The sequence below is a fragment of the Mus caroli genome, unplaced genomic scaffold, assembly GCF_978045245.1.
Source record: "Mus caroli unplaced genomic scaffold, Mus_caroli_1 scaffold_10, whole genome shotgun sequence".
In the NCBI taxonomy this organism is placed as follows: domain Eukaryota; kingdom Metazoa; phylum Chordata; class Mammalia; order Rodentia; family Muridae; genus Mus; species Mus caroli.
This window is the reverse complement of record NW_028227265.1, coordinates 94,666,518-94,685,034: the sequence shown is the minus strand read 5'-3', so window position 1 is coordinate 94,685,034 and position 18,517 is coordinate 94,666,518. Positions and strand designations below refer to the sequence as shown.

The following is an 18,517-nucleotide window of genomic DNA, read 5'->3' as shown; positions in this document are numbered from 1 at the left end:
ATCCAGACACGTTTAAGAGACCTTAGGAGACCGAGAAGGTTTTGTATCCTTCTCCAAAGCATCTGGTTCGCATGACCCCCTCAGGGTGGCATATCAAATATCCTACATATCAGATATTTCCATGACAATTCACAACAGTAGCAAAACTACAGTTTTGAAGTAGCAACAAAAATAATTTTATGGTGGTGGGGGGGTAGAGTCACCACAACATGCCAAGCATTGTGTAAAGGGTGGAATCATTAGGAAGGTTGCGAACCACTGCCCTAGACTGTGGCCCCTAAGACCCCTCTCCCTTCCTGGTAGCAACCATGAGGTGAGGGCACAAATGTTCTACCTTCTATACTGTGATGTTCTTTCCCAACAGTATGGACTGCTACCCACATCATAAAGGTGGTTCCACCATGCTAGGAGGATCTTTATTAGTGCCAAGGGAACTTGCAAGGTCTGGAAGAATCCCATAGAGATCAAAAAGGAGCCATGCCAGCAAAGTAGGCTTGAACTTGCAGTGTCTGCTCCTGTTTGAGACTGAGGGGTGGTGAGGCAGAATAATGCCTTCATTAGGTTCAGTGCTGGGGTGGGTGAGAAATCACTCCTTCCAGGGGGCTCACTTCCAGAGTCCCCGATTCATTTGCCTTGGTCAGACAACCTGGTCTTTTTTAGACATGATAAGATTTTTTTCTGATTTTATTAATAAATACCATTTTATTAGAAATTATTTTATTAATTTTAAGTTGGCATAAAAATCCATAGGTTTATTGTGGCATCTTCATCCATGTTTGTTGTTAGACTTTACTCTCATTCCTTCTTTTCCCCCACTGACCTTCCCGAACTCCCTCCCATCTTTCAGTTCATTCTCTTCTTTTCTTTTCTTCCTGCTGTCGTGATAGACAGTCACCCAAAGCAGCTGGCGGAGGACAGGGTTCATGTGGTGTACTCGTCTCAATCACTATCTATAACTGAGGGAAACTGGGGCAGGGACTCAGGCACGCATGCAGTCAGGAAACATAGTGTAACACTGCAGCCTTTGGGTTGCTCAGCTTGCTTTTTTATAGAACCCAGGGGCACCTGTCCCAAGGTAGCAGTGCCCACAGTAGGCTGAGTCCTCTCTCAACAATCATTAAATTAAAAAATGGCCCCACAGACACGCCCACAGACACGCCCACAGGCCAACCACAGGCGATTCTTCAGCTGAGGCTTCCTCTTCCCAGGTCATTTTTGTTTGTGTCAAGCTGACAAAGTTTAACCAGCACTTCCTTCCTCTAGTTGGCCCCGCCCCCTTCTGATGATCACCCCTTGTATTCCGTTGCACTATCCCTTAAAATCCCATCGTTCTCTAACTTTTAATAAATTACCAATCACCATTGGTCACTTAGTTATTGACCCCCATGCTGACATAGCAACCCAAAGGCCTTTACATTAACTTTAGAAACCAGCTCTGCATACCTGCAGCATACCCATATTAATGGGAATCCTGCAGGGGCTTTTCTTCAACCATCTATGACGTTACTGCATTGAGTCATCATAACTTATATTTGTTGTGTTTGTGAGAGAGAGAGAGAGAGAGAGAGAGAGAGGAGGGAGGAGAGAGTAAGAGGGGAGAGAGAGAAAAGAGAGAAGAGGGGAGAGGGGAAAAGATGGGGAAAGGAGGAGGGGGAGGGGAGAGAGGCAGAGAGGGGGGAGGGGACAGGAGGAAAGAAGAGAGAGGAGAGGGAAAAGGAGAGGAGAAGAGACACTTTGATACAAAAAGCAAAAGAAACATTTTCGAGCAAAGACTCCCTGCACCAGTTGCTTCTCTGCACTGGAATGGCATCATTTCCTCAAAGGCTCTCTACTCAGGAAGCTCTCTGTCCCTCTTCACCAGCACAATGATGTTGTGTTGATGAAAGTGACTGTGCTGTGCTGACAGTGCCTGGGGCAAGAGAAAGTGACCAAGGCACTGGAACTGCTGAGCTCTGGAAGAGCCCATTTCCCCCAGACGGAGAATACAGACATGCTGCACCACCCACCCACCCACCCATTGTAACCTCAGCGCTGACCAGCAGAGAGCACAACGCAGAATACCTGGTACTCCTCCAACTGCATGGAGCAATGGAATACTTTCTTAAACCAATTATGTATTTATTTATTTATTTTTATCAAAAATAATCTTTTCCATAAAACACATTTTTGATCATGCTTTCCCCTCCCCCAACTCCTTCCAGATCCTCCCACCTGCTCCCCACACACCCCACTCCCATCTTCCTTCTCTTTAGAAAAACTAGCAGGCAAAATTATACAAACAGCAACAACAGCAGGAAAAAAACAAAGCCATAAAAAGCACAGAGATACACACACAAACAAAAATGAGCAAACCAGAAAAGGAACCGCCTGCCACGCTTTGGGGGAAGGGACTGCAGCTCAAAGGAAGAACGCTGGGTTCAATCTCTGGTACCACAAAAAGGAGACAAATTGCCTGACACGGGCAGGCATCACAGGAGACGAGGTGGCACACATTCGTGTGGGAATCCCCTCCTTAGAACGTAAGAATGGCCCCACTCCTGCTCCATGGGCTCCTCAATGCAGTTGAGTGGGACACCCTCCCGCTGCTTCCTGGGCTCAGGAATGCAGCTGAAGGGTGTCCTAAAAAAGCAGACAAAAGCGACCTGAGCAAAACCTCTGCTGGAGAAAGCTGACTGACTCTGTGTCATGCAAACACACTCTGGTTATGTTTCGACTGTAATAGCAAGGAAAATTATCATCTCCTTTCCAAAGAATATTTCACAGAATCACGGTTGAACATCTTCTAGCTGTATGTATGTGGCTTTCATTTCACATTCACAAATTAAATTGCTTGGCAAGGCAGTTTCTGTATCATACTAATAACATTACATAAAAATAAAATTCTGGGTGCTTTGATGCACAAGGTTGTGATTAAGACCACGTGTTCTAGGGAGTATAGACAGAATAGGCCATGCTGTATCGAGAAAAGAAACTATTTAGAATCCACCAATGGTTATTTTAAACCCCCCCCCGCCCCAGATTATGCACACTTCACACTGTTTTGTACATGAGACTCAGCTGGGGATAGTTGGCATTTCAGTTTTAGAAATGAAACCATTACTGTGCGCACATTGTTGGTTCATACACAGCTGGAAGGAATGATGGAGAGAGATTCCACTTATGTGCCACATTCTTACATTTGCTGCCAGCAATAGCTGCCAGAACCGTCACGCAAAGCCATTACCAAGATGGTGCCATTAACCCAGGTAGATAGAAAGTATTCTCACTGCAAACATCTGTAGGTCTTCAGCCTCCCTCACTTCCCCTTCACTCCCTCCCCCCTCACATCCATCTCCTACAGTGGTCCTTAACTCCTGGCAGCTACCAAGTAGGGCAATGCTTCTTTCTCACTTCAAGGATGTGATATAAACACGATCACACAATGTATAGCTTGTGGGACTTGGCCTGTGGTCCTATAGATTCTCCACACTGACTCCATGTATCAGAGGCTGTCCTTGCTGGGACCATCCCACCATATGCACCTTAGCTTATCCATAATATATGGAATAGTGTTTGGTTTGCTTCCAGGTTGATGCTATTATAAATAAAGGTTACAGACATCCGTATGCAGATCTTTATGCAAATATACTTTCTTAATTTTTTTTTTCCTGTAGGACAAGTGCTCAAAAGTAAGATTTCTGGGTCACATGGTAATCCATGTTTACTTTTTAAAATAAGAAACTGCCAATCTTTTCTAGGGTGGGCTCGATCTTTTTATAATGCCATCAATAATGTATTCCACCTCTCTGCATCCTTGTCCGATGCTGTGACTAGGCTCTATTGCAGTAACTCTGACACACGTGTTGTGACTGGAAAATTATGCTAAACATCTTCCCATAGACTAATTCTCCATCTGTACAACTTCTCTCGTAAAATGTTTTCTCATATCTTTTGCCCATTTTTTGTTTGGTTGCCGTGTTTTTCTGTCACTGTCGACTGTGGGGAGTTCTTTATATATTATAGGTACTAGCCCTTTGTTAGATATGTTATTTCAATCTCTTTGCCCACAGTTTGCGCCTTCTCTTCACCCTCCATCATGAGAGGACTTTCTCAGAGCTGAAGGTTTATAAGTACCGCCATTCTCATTTATGTGTGTGTCTGTGCATTTAATGCCAGTCTAAGGACTCTTTGCCTACACCTAGATTCTAAAGATTTTCTTCTGTTTTCTTGTAATAGTTTTCTAGTTTGGGGGACTGGAATGATGACTCAGCACTTAAAAGCACTGGCAGATCTTCCAGAGGTCCTGAGTTTAATTCCCAGCACCTACAGGGCTACTCACACTGTAACTCCATTTCCACGGGATCCCATGATCTCTCCTGGCTTCTCTGGGCACCAGGCATGCAAGTGGTGCAGACATACCCGCAGGCGATACACTCATACACATAGAGTGCTTTTTTTTTTTTTTAAAGCTTTTTATTTTTATATTTTAAATATATGATCCCAGGTTGTGGCCTCTGATAGAGCAGAGCAACCAAGCTCCCTCTCCAGTGGGTGGCCTTGTGCATGTGAATATATGGACAACACAAAGTGAACACAGTGAGCTGTTGAAAAAGAACTTAAAAGTTGGGAGGGAGTGGGTGAAATGGAGGGTAGATGTAAGAGTTAAGGGCACGGGTGACTCTGATTAAAATATAATGTATGGATGTATGAAGTTCTCAAACAATGAATAAAATGAGTTTAAACAAATAAATGTTGATGTATTTTTAGTTGAGAAATTTTATAAGGTAGGAGTGGCTCCTTTTAATGGGAGATGTCCACCTGCCTCAGAATCATTGGTTGGAAAGACCAGCGATCCTCCGTAGAGGATGCATTTGTGTCTTTTTACCAGAAGAGCAGATAGACACCATAGAGTGCTTTCCGTATGGATTGTGTGCTCTGATTTGATGTGCCCAGGGCTGACACTGTGGAATATCATTCCATCTGACTGCTATAGTTATGTAGCAAGACCTAATAGGAAATAGTCATCTTTTCCATTTTATTTCTTTTCTAGCTATCACAAGATTTGTGTCTTTGAGTATAAACCCTATAATATTGTCTTTATGAAAAACATGCTGAGATTTTAATCAAAATTGGATTACATCTACCAATCAGTTTTGGAAGACTTGACATATTTACTGCAGTGAATCTTCTGGTCCATGAACAACACAAAGTTTCTTTTTATTTGTCTGGGCTTCCTTAATTTTTTTCATACGCATTTTGCTATGTTTTTTTCTAGGATACAAATACTGTGTATCAGAACTTCAGTTTATTTCGAGTTATTTTACATTGAATTGCATTCTTTTTTGTGTGTGTTTGTTTGAAGTTTTTTTGGGGGGGTGTTTTTTGTTTTTTGGGTTTTTTTGTTTGTTTGTTTGTTTTCGAGACAGGGTTTTTCTGTGTAGCCCTGGCTGTCCTGGAACTCACTCTGTAGACCAGGTTGGCCTCGAACTCAGAAATCCTCCTGCCTCTGCCTCCCAAGTGCTGGGATTAAAGGCATGTGCCACCACTGCCCGGCTTGAATTGCATCCTTAATTTTAATTTTCAGGCGTTTATAGTTACCTATACAGAAATGTATACAGATTATAGTATATGGGAATCAGAAAATATAGTATACAGAAATAGTATAAAGAAATGTAATTGGTAAATAAGTGTGTGTGTGTGTGTGTGTGTCTATCTTATACCCTACGAGGACACTGGACTCACTTATTAGATCTAGGAGCATATTTATTTATGCTTATTATTTTAGAATAGCTGGGATTGTCTACAAAGATGGCTATGCCATCTGAAAATATGAAAATTCATTTCTTTCCTTTTCAAACCACGTGACTTCTATTTCTTCTCTGTGCTTGCTGTAGTAGCTAAAACGTCTGGTATTTTGTTGAATGAAAATAATGACTCTCTTTTTGGCTTGTTCTTGGCCTTATAGGAAAAGCAATCTCTTATGTTGCTTAAATATGTTGGCCATGAGCTTTTTATAGCTGCTCTTTATATCAAGTTGAAGAAATTCTTTAGTCTTAGTTTGAGAAAGTTATTTTGTTGGTTGTTTTTTTTTTTAATCTTGAGTATTTAATTTTGTATTTTAATTGAGTATCAAATTCTCATTGTATGCAAATCAATATTATTAAGTAATGATTCTTGAATGTTGATCCTATTTGGCCATAGTGTATAATTCTTTTCATATTTTTAAAATAATTTTTTTTCTTTTGTGATGCTAGCGATCAAAGCCAGGGACGCCACATATTAGGTAAGTGTTCCATCACTAAGCCACACCCCAGCTTTTTCATATAATGATAGATCTGATTTGCCAGTTGTCTTACTGAGGGTCAATGTTGCTGTATGAGACATCATGACCAAAGGCAACTTGGGGAGGAAAGAGTTCATTTCACCTCGTGTCTGTTTGAAAGGAGGCCAGGTCAGAGACTCAAGGCAGGAGTGTGGAGGCAGGAATGGGAGCCAAAGCCATAGTGATGTGCTGCTTACTGGCTTGTTTTCCATGGCTTGCTCAGCTATGACCACATGCCCGGGGCGACACTATCCACAGTGTACCTGACCACTCTGCACCAATCACTAAGATGTCCCATAGGGCAATCTTATGGAAGTATTAGCTCTTTTGTAGTTCCCTCTTCTCATATCATTATCTTGTGTCAAGTTAACCAGAAACACCAACTAGGATGTTAATATTTTGTTGAGGATTTCTGTGTATAAAATTATAAGTCATATTGGTCTGATTTGGGTATCAAGTCAATACAAGCCTTGTAAAATGAAACAAGAAGTATTAATCCTTTCTTTTCTGGTGTGTGTGTGTGTGTGTGTGTGTGTGTGTGTGTGTGTGTGTAGGAGAAGCTCATACAAAAAATTGCTATTTCTTTTTTAAATGCTTCGTGGAATTCTTTCTTACAGCTTCAAAGTTACAAATTGAATACCTTTAATACTTATAGAGCCTAACAACCAATAATTCAGTGAATTATTTTTATATAGATTTGTATACATTTAGACACTCAATAAAATTTTAATGTTTTTTTTTCAATTTTCATTTTCCATAGACAATGTCTAAATTAAACAGGACATCAAAGTAATCAATCATAAATAAGCATGCTTACATAAATGAATATATTTGTCTACTGTGCATGCTTTGTTTACATACTTCAGTAGCTTTGATATATTTTAAATATGTCAAAACTTGCCTAAACAAAACTTTACTAGGTATGATAATATAGTCTGATATTTTCTATCCCATTACATCCATAAAATACTGGTTGTCACATCAAAGCCATTTGAAGACCCATTAAACTATTCCAACAGCAACTGGAAAAAAACATTGATTTTCATATTCCCTATTGTCTTTTTTACCCTTGACAGTATATAATTTTGCAGGTCTAACATTCTCATTTCTTAGACATAGCACAAGGCCCATCAGACATGCATGCCAGTAATTTCGAAATAAATTTCCAAAGTATATTTCAGACAGTTTACATTTACAACAAATGTAGCCAATTTTTACAGTGAGAGGGGAAAAGAAGAACACGAGAAGTTGTTTTGCTCATATTTCAGGAATGGAAATTTATTTCGCAAAAAAAAAAAAAAAAGCAACTGTGCAAAAGGAATCTGGCTAATGATCCTTTAGTATAAATGTTGTGACACTGCACTTTATTAAAAACAAAACAAAACAACAACAACAAAATCGAGTTCAAACCATGAAGTGATGGAGCCTGCCAGACACTGCCATCTTCCATCACTGAGGGAAGGATGCCTTGGTGATTACAGAGCTCTCTAGAGCTGTAAAAGTGAAGCAGAAGGTAGTAGTAGATGCATGGTGTCTGTTTTGGCTGTCCTCCGAGCTAGCGATGCAGCAGCTCTTGGTGCCTTCTGCTTTTCTTTCTGTAACTTCAGGAAACAACCTGACAGTGAACCTGAAGGCGGAACTTCAGTCTGCAGATGACGGCCTTTCCTGTATTAGCAAAGGCCACGCTATTAGTCAGAATGTGGCTTTATCGTAAGACCTGGGTAAACATCTGCAGAGGCATGGATGCTGAGAGATCGTAAGACCTGAGTAAGCACCTACAGAGGGATGGATGCTGAGAGATCACGCTATCCAACCTTCCATTTTACAGTTGCAAGGCTGCGTTCCAGGGAGTTTAGGAACGCCACTGAAAATCCAAAACTAATGAAATGGCAGAAGCCAACCTAGAACTCATGTCCGGACTGTATCCTGACCCGGGATGTCTAGCTTCTCAGGGCTGAGATTAAAGTAATGCATTTCAGCAGTGAGTCCTTTTCTACACCTACATCAGTTTCAGCCTACATTAGCATCAGCCAAACCATGAGGCAGATAAGGTGGCAAAGACAGATGAAAGGAGAGAAGGTGATATACAGAGGGCCACGGTTCCTCCTCTCTCTTGTTTGTAGCTATCAATCGAGTCTTATCTATATTAAGAAAAAAAAATGACCAAAGCACCATAGAAAAATAGACACAAACCATCACTCGCCATTACAGTTCATAGTCTAGCTGGCAAAACCTGGAGTTATCCACTGTTAGGGTACAAGTAGCTCCTAATTGTAACTGGCTGTGTGCGACTGCGGAAGTCTACCAATTCTCACATTCGCCCTCAAGGAACTTGCCTTCATCCAGAAGGGTTTGATAGGAAGTGGGAGCTCATCCGAGTGACCGTGAAGCCTGAAAGTAGGGACATATTTATTGTCTAGTGATACTGTTAAAAGAGGCCAAAACACAGTGTGCTGCCTGCCAGCACTTGGATCTGAGCTGTGGGTGCCTAGAAGATGCCAACGTAGCCGCAATCACTCCTCTCCAAGATGATTATTTTGCTCTGATCTGCTGGTGGCCGCTGAAGACGGTCCTCATAACCATGATGGACGGGCTGACATTGGTGTATCCCAAGCTGAACCCCTCTGTGTGCGCACCCTTTATATTTAGTGAGGGTGGTGGTAGTGGTGGGTCTTCATTGGCATGTGAGTGAGATGAATGACTGCCATGCAAGACTGCCCTGTAAGGATGAGGACAGCCTCTTCCTACAGCTGAGAAATCAATTGTTTCTTGTTCTCATTTTCGTTAGGCACCGTGCGTGTCTAGACCAGTTGACAAGCATTCTGCTGACTTAGCAGTGTTAAAACCAGCGTTGACAGCCCCATTCCTATTAGAGCTGGGGCCAAAATACACTGTAGAATACATAAATACCACCTCCTCCCACCCTCCTGGCCATGATCACAGCTCTAAAGCAGACTTAGAGGACTTAAGGCCTATTTTATTTCAACCGTAGTGTCATCCTGGTAGCTGGGCCGTCTGCCTTCCAGGTTCCGTGCTAAAGTGGAGCCTTATAAGCAGTCTTGATTTAGCCACTGCCTGTTTTTCCTTCTAACTGAGAAAGAACGTTTTGGCTTCCTCCCTTTCTATCCTAATTCAGCCCCACAGGCACTGGGCTGGCAAAGCACCTATGTGAGAGTGTCTAGGGTGAAGAAGGAGCAAAACCAGGCACAGCAGTGGGTCCTGTATGGGCATCATGGGCTCAGGGCAAGAGGCAGCACTATGCAGTTGAGAGAATGGGTATTCACAGGGCAGGGAGCAAATAAAGGCAGGAAGGATGACAGGACTCAGAGACAGAAGCATGGATAGAGAGGCATGTGCACATACTTTGTGTGTGTGTGTGTGTGTGTGTGTGTGTGTGTGTGTGTGTGTGTGCATAAAAGCACACATAGCTCTTGGCTCTGTCCACCAAGAGGGCTAGGAACAGCAAAACTCTAGGAGCAAGGGGAATACTTCATACCTACTTCATGGCTTCTAAATATCTATCTCCATGAGATGAAAACAAGACCCTAGGACAAGTGGCTGACCCAGAATTAGGGAAGGAAGGGGGTCAAGTATTTTAAACCAATTGGTGGAGCAGTTGCTGAAAGGGTTAAACATGTAGCTCAGTGGTAGGGTTCCTGTTAAATATGTGTAAAGGTTCTGGGTTCGATTCCTAAAGCCACCTTGCATGTGCACACACACACACACACACACACACACACAGAGAGAGAGAGAGAGAGAGAGAGAGAGAGAGAGAGAGAGAGAGAGAGAGAATAGAGAGAAGAACATAGTAGTCATATGCTTGGGACTCTGTCATAATGTAGGTCAACTTAAGTATCAAAGTAATTAATGGCAATAAAGGATTATAACCCATTGAATAATGAATGGCTTATAAGTGAGTTTTAAAATGGAGATGAGACAGTTTATCCTTTCACGGGAATGCCAGTTGTTAAGTATACAGGGAGTGATACAATTAGAAAATTACCATGTGGTATATATCTTGGTAAAAACCCCAGCAAGGGAGCTAGAGAAAGTACCCAAGGAGCTGAAGGGACTGAAGCCCCACAGGAGGAACATCAATATGAACTAATCAGTACCCTCAGAGCTCCTTGGAACTAAACCACCAATCAGAGAAAACACATGGTGGAACTTGTGGTTCTAGCCGTATATGTAGCAGAGGATGGCCTAATCGGTCATCAATGGGAGGAGAGGCCCTTGGTCCTGTGAAGGCTCTATGCCCCAGTATAGGGGAATGCCTGGACTGGGAATGGGAGTGGGTGGGTTGGGGAGCAGGGGGAGGGGGAAGGGGATAGGGGATAGGGGATTTTCAGAGGAGAAACTAGGAAAGGGGATAACACTTGAAATGTAAATAAAGAAAATATCTAACAAAAAAAGAAAGAAAGAATAGATATCAACAAAAGGTGATATACTTTCACGTACTGGGTTTTGGCTACTGGCTATTAATTATATTTTGTAAGTTATTTTCCATATGCATTCAATTCCAAAGACTAAAAATGTTCTAATTTTAAATATATGTGACAAATTGTAAGAATAGTATATAATTAATAAATGGAAAAAAAAAACCTCTAGCAAGAAGCATCAGTTGGTGTTAAAACAAGCAAGTGGGAACTGTGGGATACAACTCTGTCAATAAGGCACTTGCCACACAAATGTGAAGACCTTCGTTTGGTCTCCATCACCCATGTAAAAACCCAAGTAGGGAAGCAGACATCTCTCATCCCAGAGCTGGGAAGGCATAGACAAGAGGACCCACAGGCTCCCTGACCAGCCAGTCTAGCTGAACCTGGACACTTCAGCTTCAGTGAGAGACCCTGTCTCAAGAAATAAAGGGGAGAGTAACTGAGAAGGACTGTCAGCATGCAACTCCAGCCGTATGCACACGCACGCACACACACACATACACACACACACGCACATATACACACATGCACATATACACACTTGAATACACACACATACATGCACATATATACACACACATACACATATATACACACATACATATACACACACATGCACATACACACACACAAACACACATACACACACATACACATACCCAGATACACATACACATTCACATATACACACGTACATACACACACACACACACCCAAACACACACACGTACACACGTACATACACACACACACGCATACACATAGACATACATGCACATGTACACACACACACATACACACAAATAGGTGGCTATGGACTGGGTAATGGAATATTTATATAATATTAATCACATTTTTAAAAAGTAACCTTAATAAAAAGAACAGGGGGCAATCACTACCTCAATCAAGCTATCGCACTCACAACCACAAGCATTGGGATGAATTCACAGCAAGGGCCACTTGGTGAGGGAGCCGTAAAGAATCACAGCACCACCTCTGTGACATGTTTTTGGTTTTTTGTTTTTTGCCAAAAAATATATGACTCAGATTGCTATGACGCAGCATAGAGAAAATCCTGTGCCTGTGTGTAATGAGGTCCTCATGAGGTTGAGGGCACAGTGCTCCGAGAAAGGCACAGATGGGAAATCCAGGTCATGTGATCATGAATTGCCCCCTTGGTAGCAAGTACCCCATAGGCAGAATCTGAAGGGGGAACCTAGGAGGAGGAAAGCTCATGGGCGTTCTTTGTACCGTTGCATCTTTTTATAGATTTGAACTGCTCCAAAGCAAACTGTCCTCTCTGAGTGTTGACTGACTGATAACTGAAGACGTTTCTGGCCTGTGAAGACGGCACAAGCAACAGTCATGAATATGCCAGTGCTTCTCAGAGAGCCGCCTGCAGGTAGGTAACAGATCACAATGGTTACTAAAGGGTTACCAGTTCTAGGAGTTCACATCATAATGCATGTCAGGCTCCGTGGCAAAAACACTGTCTTCCAGCAGTGGGGGTGCACACCTTTCGTCCCAGCACTCTGAAGGCAGAGGCAGGTGGATCTCTGAACTCAAAGTCAGCTTGGTCTACAGAGCAAGTTCGAGGACAGCTGGGGCTACACAGAGAGACCCTGTCTGGAAAATCCAAAGCCATCGTGGCTTGGCTGATAGATTTCACAGAGCCTGAATTTTTGTACAAAGGGAGTAGATTCTTGATTCACATTCTGGCCCAAGTTTGTCAACTCATCGGGCAGAGGAGTGCTGATGTAACAACTGACAAGGAAAGATAAATGAACCTGTCATAATAAAGGCTTCTAAGCAGGAGCCTTCTCCCCAGGGAGGGTCATCACCATACACTCACTAAGGCATTTTGGATGGACAAGGTGGACTTGGTAGCCACATGATCTGGGGTGGACCAAGCTCAGTCCAGTAACCTCATGGTCCTATTTTAGACTAGATAGCGTCTGTCACTTGGCTCCTCTGCTGTCCTCAGGGGAAAAGAAGGCTTGCCACGCTCCCTCAGATCACCACTGATTTGTCAGCAAATCAACCCTGCTGACTGTTGGAAGAAAGAAAAAAAAAAGCCACTATTCAAGAAATATGTTTAAGGGAATTAGTGAAGGGAAAACTTTCTGCACTGTTTTAAGGGAAATCTCCCTTGGGCCTAAAGAGAGACGTTTCTTACAGATATCATGTTTAGCCCTCATGTCGAGCAAATGAGAAAACAAACATCTGCACTTGATTTTTTAAAAGTTCTTACTCCTCTATTTCTTTCCCATAATTCTCTTCTTTGAAAAGAATCTCTGTTGGCATGCCCTCCTTGTGTGATTGTGGAGAGTTTTTGCAGTTTGCCTTTCAGGGTGATTCATTTTGCTTATTCCAAACTGATCTGCTGCCGTGGCCAAGGGTGCACACTACCAGGGTAAACAGAATCACATGCTTTTTACGTGCTGTGTATCAGAACGGCAGGGAGTTCAAGATTCACACAGCTCAAGGCTGCAACTGCACACTGGGTTAAATGGCCTTTTATACCATCCAGGTCCGCCAGAACAGACAACATCTTCTATGTCAGCTCAGCATCGTCAGCAATTGCTTTGGAAACCCCAACTTGACCCCCATCAATCGATTGTTCTTACTGCATCGGTTCTTCTGTAGTGTCTAGAGGTGACCACAAACATGAGGACACGTGCCTAAGGTTGGCAGTTTCTGCTGGCACTCTTTGTCCTGGATTCCTAGGAACTGTGTCATCTAATGGTCTGATCAAGATATGGACAGAGTCCTGGGGGGGGGGCACAGAGGTTCTGAGAGATCAGCAAGAGACGACCTGAAAAACCAGGTCATCTTGCTGCAAATGTAACTGTCAGTACAAGGAGAGGCCCCAGGATGGGATGACATTTGAGATGTCATTTCGGCTCCAGAGGAAACCCATGATGCTTGCTGATGTAGGTCCTTCATCATTTAGCCTCTGCCAACATCCACAGCCACATCCCCTGCCTCCCACTGATGTACAGTGTACACTTCCAAATTGCTCACAGCCCATGCTATTCTTAGTGCTTCACTATAAAGTTGTTCCTCATATAATTCCTTCTGTCTCACTGACTGAACGCTGAGCATCCAGCATGGAGTGGGTTGCTCAGACCAGGCTGTCAAGCTGAGCAGGTGAGACCTCCAGCCCACTTCCTTCATGTGGACTACACAGTTCGCTTTTTGCCCATTCCTTAGGGCTGATCTTGACCTGTTTCCCATAGACAAAAGACCTGACGTGTCTCAGCAATAGTCTAAGCCTATGCCAGAGCTCAGAATTTGAACACAGAGATGAGTCTTTGCATCAGATTAACCAACAAGACAAGCGGAGCCTATACAAATCTCACCAGCAACAGAAGGAATTGCCTCATTCAGGCTAAAGTACACTGGGGTGTATGTGATGCCATCTACGCTAACAAAGCAGCCATCAACATGATCCTTAGTTGCTATGGTTATAGTTTTTGTTGAGTTCATTTCTATAGATGAGCCATCATTAAGGTGACTTCATAATTTATCACCCAAACAGTACAGTTGTGAAGGTGAGGGGATTCATAATAATAATAGTTACACCAATGTAGCAGGTATAAGCCGAATGAGTTCCTAGAAAACTGGTGTGGACTCCCACTTTTTCCATCAGGCTTTTTGATAGCTCCTACAAATACACTTCAGCAAGTGCTTGCCTGCTGGCATTTGTTAGTCTTGCTTTTCTCTGATTTCAAATTGAGGTCCTTGGTGTCCAATACTTTTTTCTTCTAGGTTAGCCACGATGTGGGATTTACAGTGACTGCTTAGAAATCTCTGCTGGCTGACCTGTGATGAGATTTCTTTTTTCCAAATGAAGGCAAGAGAGAACTGAAAAATAGAAGAATAGAATTTGGCTGAGAAATTAATATAAGAACACACAAGTCAGTCTTTAGCATAAAGGAGCAAGTATTACCTGAGAATAAAAATCTCCCTCCCCCAGTGCTATATGCAGCCAATGCTAAGCTCATGGTACTGACAATATCCAATTACATCCATGAAATGTAAAATCCTGAGTTTTGTTAGATTGGCATAGGACAAGGTCATGGGACTTTCCTAAGCCTGGTATCTTGTAAAGGGGAAGTGGGGAGAAGGGTCAGAGGTGGTTATGTTTTAAAAAGTATTAGTAATGAAATAAATAACCAGGCAACACTGAATCGTAGTTTGAAACATTGATAAGAAGACAGATGCTCTCAGACCATTGAAAGGGGAAATCTTTGTGGACCTCTAGTGATATCTACAGCCCCATTTTATAGGTGAGAAAACTAAGACTCAGTCAGATCATGAAGTTAAATGACAACCTCTTGACTGTCACCCCCTCAGGAAAACTCCAAGACTACAACATGTTTTCATCTGTTGGTGGTTGCTTTAGTGGTTCTGGGAAAACTTGAACCCTCATTTCAGGGCATGGTCATTCTTCCCCCTTTAGATAAGATGTTAGTGAAGCTAAGGAAATTTGGCCCTGCTAAAGGCCTTCTCTTCTTGTTCAGTGACTCCATTAAGGTTTGTGTAAGCAATTGTGGATCTATTCTTCCAAGCAACGGAGAGTGAGGCAGAAGGAGGAAATAGGAGATATAAGCCAAGTGGTGCCACCTGGCCGGTCTTTGCTTGGCCCCACCCACCACCGCTGACATATGGGCTGTCAGATGCCAAAGTCTGATTTAGAACTCTCCAGAACAAACTGAGGAGTGCAATCTCCCAGGAAATTGAGGATATAAATTTACGAGGGGCCAGAGAGTTTCGTTTCCAATACCTTTACAGTTTTAGCAGTTGCTGGAAGTCTCGCCTTTGTAAGGTCATTTTATTTTTCCAAACTCCCTTAAATAGTTCAACAGTTCTCATTGTCACAGAATTACGGGGGGCAACCCATAGGCATCTATCATCATTCATACTTGGATCACTGAAAGGTTAAATTCATTTTCCCAGAGATACACTGTGCATCAGGGAGTGTAGTTTATGCTCATAACCTCATACTGAAGCCGCTTCTGGGAAGATGGGGAGGCTGAAGACATCTTCTGGATGAGACCCAAGCTGCCATTCTCCACAAGGTTGCCGTAGGACATCAGCACCATGTCGCCTCTGTTCCACTTTCTCTTTTGCTCAAGTAAGATGACTTTTACAGCGCAAATATTTAATGTGTGTGTGTGTGTGTGTGTGTGTGTGTGTGTGTGTGTGTGTGAAATGAGTGGGAAACAAGAGACAGATCTTGGATCATCCCAGAGCAGCACAATTCTGGCATCAGGGAAGACATTAGGCAGAATCTTAGTTCTTTAATTTACCTAATGGAAACCTGAAGGTGGAAGAATGACTCAGAGAGAAGGCTCCCCATCCAATCGGCCATGCTGTTGGAATGCTATTGGAATGAAGCCAGACACAGTGGATAAAGCTGAGTACTTTAGTAATAGAGTACAGAAGTAAGTGGCTATGTGAATGACCCTGGTGGCAGACAGAGGAGGGCACTACCTCCTGTCAGCTAGCAACTGTAGAGCACTGGTTACCAAGACGAATGGCAACAGTGCTCTTGAATTCTCTCCCTTTAGGAGAATCAGTGCATTATGGGAGGGCGGGGGGGGGGGGGAGCTAGCGGGCGGCGGTGCAAAAAAGGAAGTAATCGGGCCAGGATGAAGGACACTTAAAGAATGATACACTGTTCCATAACACTCAATGAAACATGGTGGATCCAAGGTGAGAAGTGGAGTCAGGGATCTAAAAATGATATATGCATGAAGAACTTCCAAAATCCTCCTGGCTGTGTGCCAAGTGCTTGGCATCACAATCCTGTGCCAACGTGCCCAGCCAAGACCATATCTTCTTTATCTATATGGATTCTCTCAATGTACAAAGCTCTTCAAGACTGAAAGTGTTACTAAGGAGGAGAAGGGTCTTTTCGCCACCAGAGAAATACTGTCTTATCTGGAAAACATAATGAGCACACACGAGTGTGTGTGTGTGTGTGCACCCAGTCACAGAGTTTCCAAAGATACAGAGGGATGAAGTTGTCTTGCTATTACTCCCCCCCCCAGGTAGGTAGGGGAGGTTGGAGACAGGGTTTCTCTGTGTAGCCTTGGCTGTTCTGAAACTCATTCTGTAGACAAGGCTGGCCTCAAGATCTGCCCACTTCTGTGTGCCACCAGGATGCAGGTCTTTGGTATGATTTCTACAACCTAGAATGACCTAGACAGACAGCTGTCCAGACAGACAGACAGACAGACAGACTAGGGCTATGAACTTAGTTTCAACCAACTTTCTTGAGAGCCATGAAAGCTTGTCCTGTGTTCATCCTTGTGCCCACATAGCATCTCAGGGCCAACTGCAACTGCAGTTCTGGGGAATCTGACACCCAGTTCTGACCTCATTGGATACGGGGCATGGACATGGTGCACATAAATACATGCAGGAAAAACATCATACATATAAAATAATAGTAGTAAATCTAATAATAATAATAATAATAATAGCAACAAAAAAAGAGGTGGTAAAATTTAGAAAGAACTTGGAAGAGATTCCAGGAATGTGTGTGTTGAGAGCAAAGGTTAAAAGGCAATGATCTTGGCTTCCTAAGAAGCAAAGAGCAGAGCATACTGGGTGAAGGGGGGCTTCATATACTAACCCTGCCCTCTAGATGAGCAGAACGGAGCCAGTCCCAGCATTATTGTTGGCCATGCCCTTCACCATTCAAAACATAGTGTACGTGCCTAATGCAAGTTTTACAAACAGTATGGGGGAGCTGTGGGCCAGATGTACCCTACAGGAGGTAGGAGGAAAACACAGACCCTGCTTACTCCATGCAGGGAAGCTGTGCTTTCTATGCCCAGCAGTGCACAATGGTATAAGATGCTGCGCTCTCTGGGGCTGTGTGATTGATTTCTTTGGCAGGCGAGGGCAGAAGAGGTTTGCTTCTCCCTGGAATGAAGACGATATTTTTCTTCCGAGCAGAAGCAGGTAGGGAGGGTGGGGAGGGGGAACAGAGACTGGTCTTCTCAGAAGGGACAGCACCACCCCGCTCTGAAGACAACTTTTTCAGCCCCCCCCCACCCCCCGTGGAGGGTGGGGAGCTCTTGGGATTCTCATGCAATCGTTCAACATTAACTTTTCAGGATCTTGCAATTTTCCTTCTTATTCACATTGATATGGTGCCTCACAACTACAAGATTAGAAGCTCCCTAGAATCATGGGCTGCTTTTTCCCTTTCAGGTGCCCCCTTGAGATCAGGATACTGCAAACTGCACCGAGGGTTTACGTGTTTGTGCCTGCTGAAGGAATCTGGAGCGAACCGCATTCATCCCCAGCCCTCACGTGTAGCTGCATGACGTGGATGAAGATAACCAACAGGAACTCCACAAGAGGCAGCCCTGATAAACTGTTGTTCTGTGTCTGCAATTCTGAGCATATCTTGTGACAGGGTGCAAGAGAGGAGGCCCAGCCTTGATCGAGCCCCAGCACTTCACGAAAAGCACGTAGTATTAGCAGAGAGGTAAAAAAAAAAAAAAATCACAGGAGTATTATGGAAGAGTATGAGCTGAGCAGAAATGACTGTGCTTAACCACGCACCTTTCAAACGGATATTTCTACTCCACCCTTTAACCAGAGAGCTGTAAGTAGTTAATGAGTGTTCACATATACTGAGCTGGGGCTGACAGAGCACACTGCTGAATGTTTAAAGCTCAGTTTTGAAGAGTAAGTAGAATTGGTCTTCCAAGCCTGGCGATGCGCCCAACAAAGAGCGTTTCAACAAACACAA

The 18,517-nt window shown here is 43.2% G+C and overlaps 1 long non-coding RNA gene across 1 annotated transcript; it reads left to right on the top strand.

Annotated features, from left to right (window-relative positions):
* Positions 1 to 12,030: 12,030 nt before the first annotated feature.
* On the top strand, positions 12,031 to 18,207 carry LOC115031758 (uncharacterized). Its single transcript, XR_003837421.2, has 3 exons — positions 12,031 to 12,142; positions 15,703 to 15,880; positions 17,971 to 18,207. It is a non-coding gene; the product is annotated as an uncharacterized LOC115031758 (long non-coding RNA).
* The last annotated feature ends 310 nt before the right edge of the window (positions 18,208 to 18,517 follow it).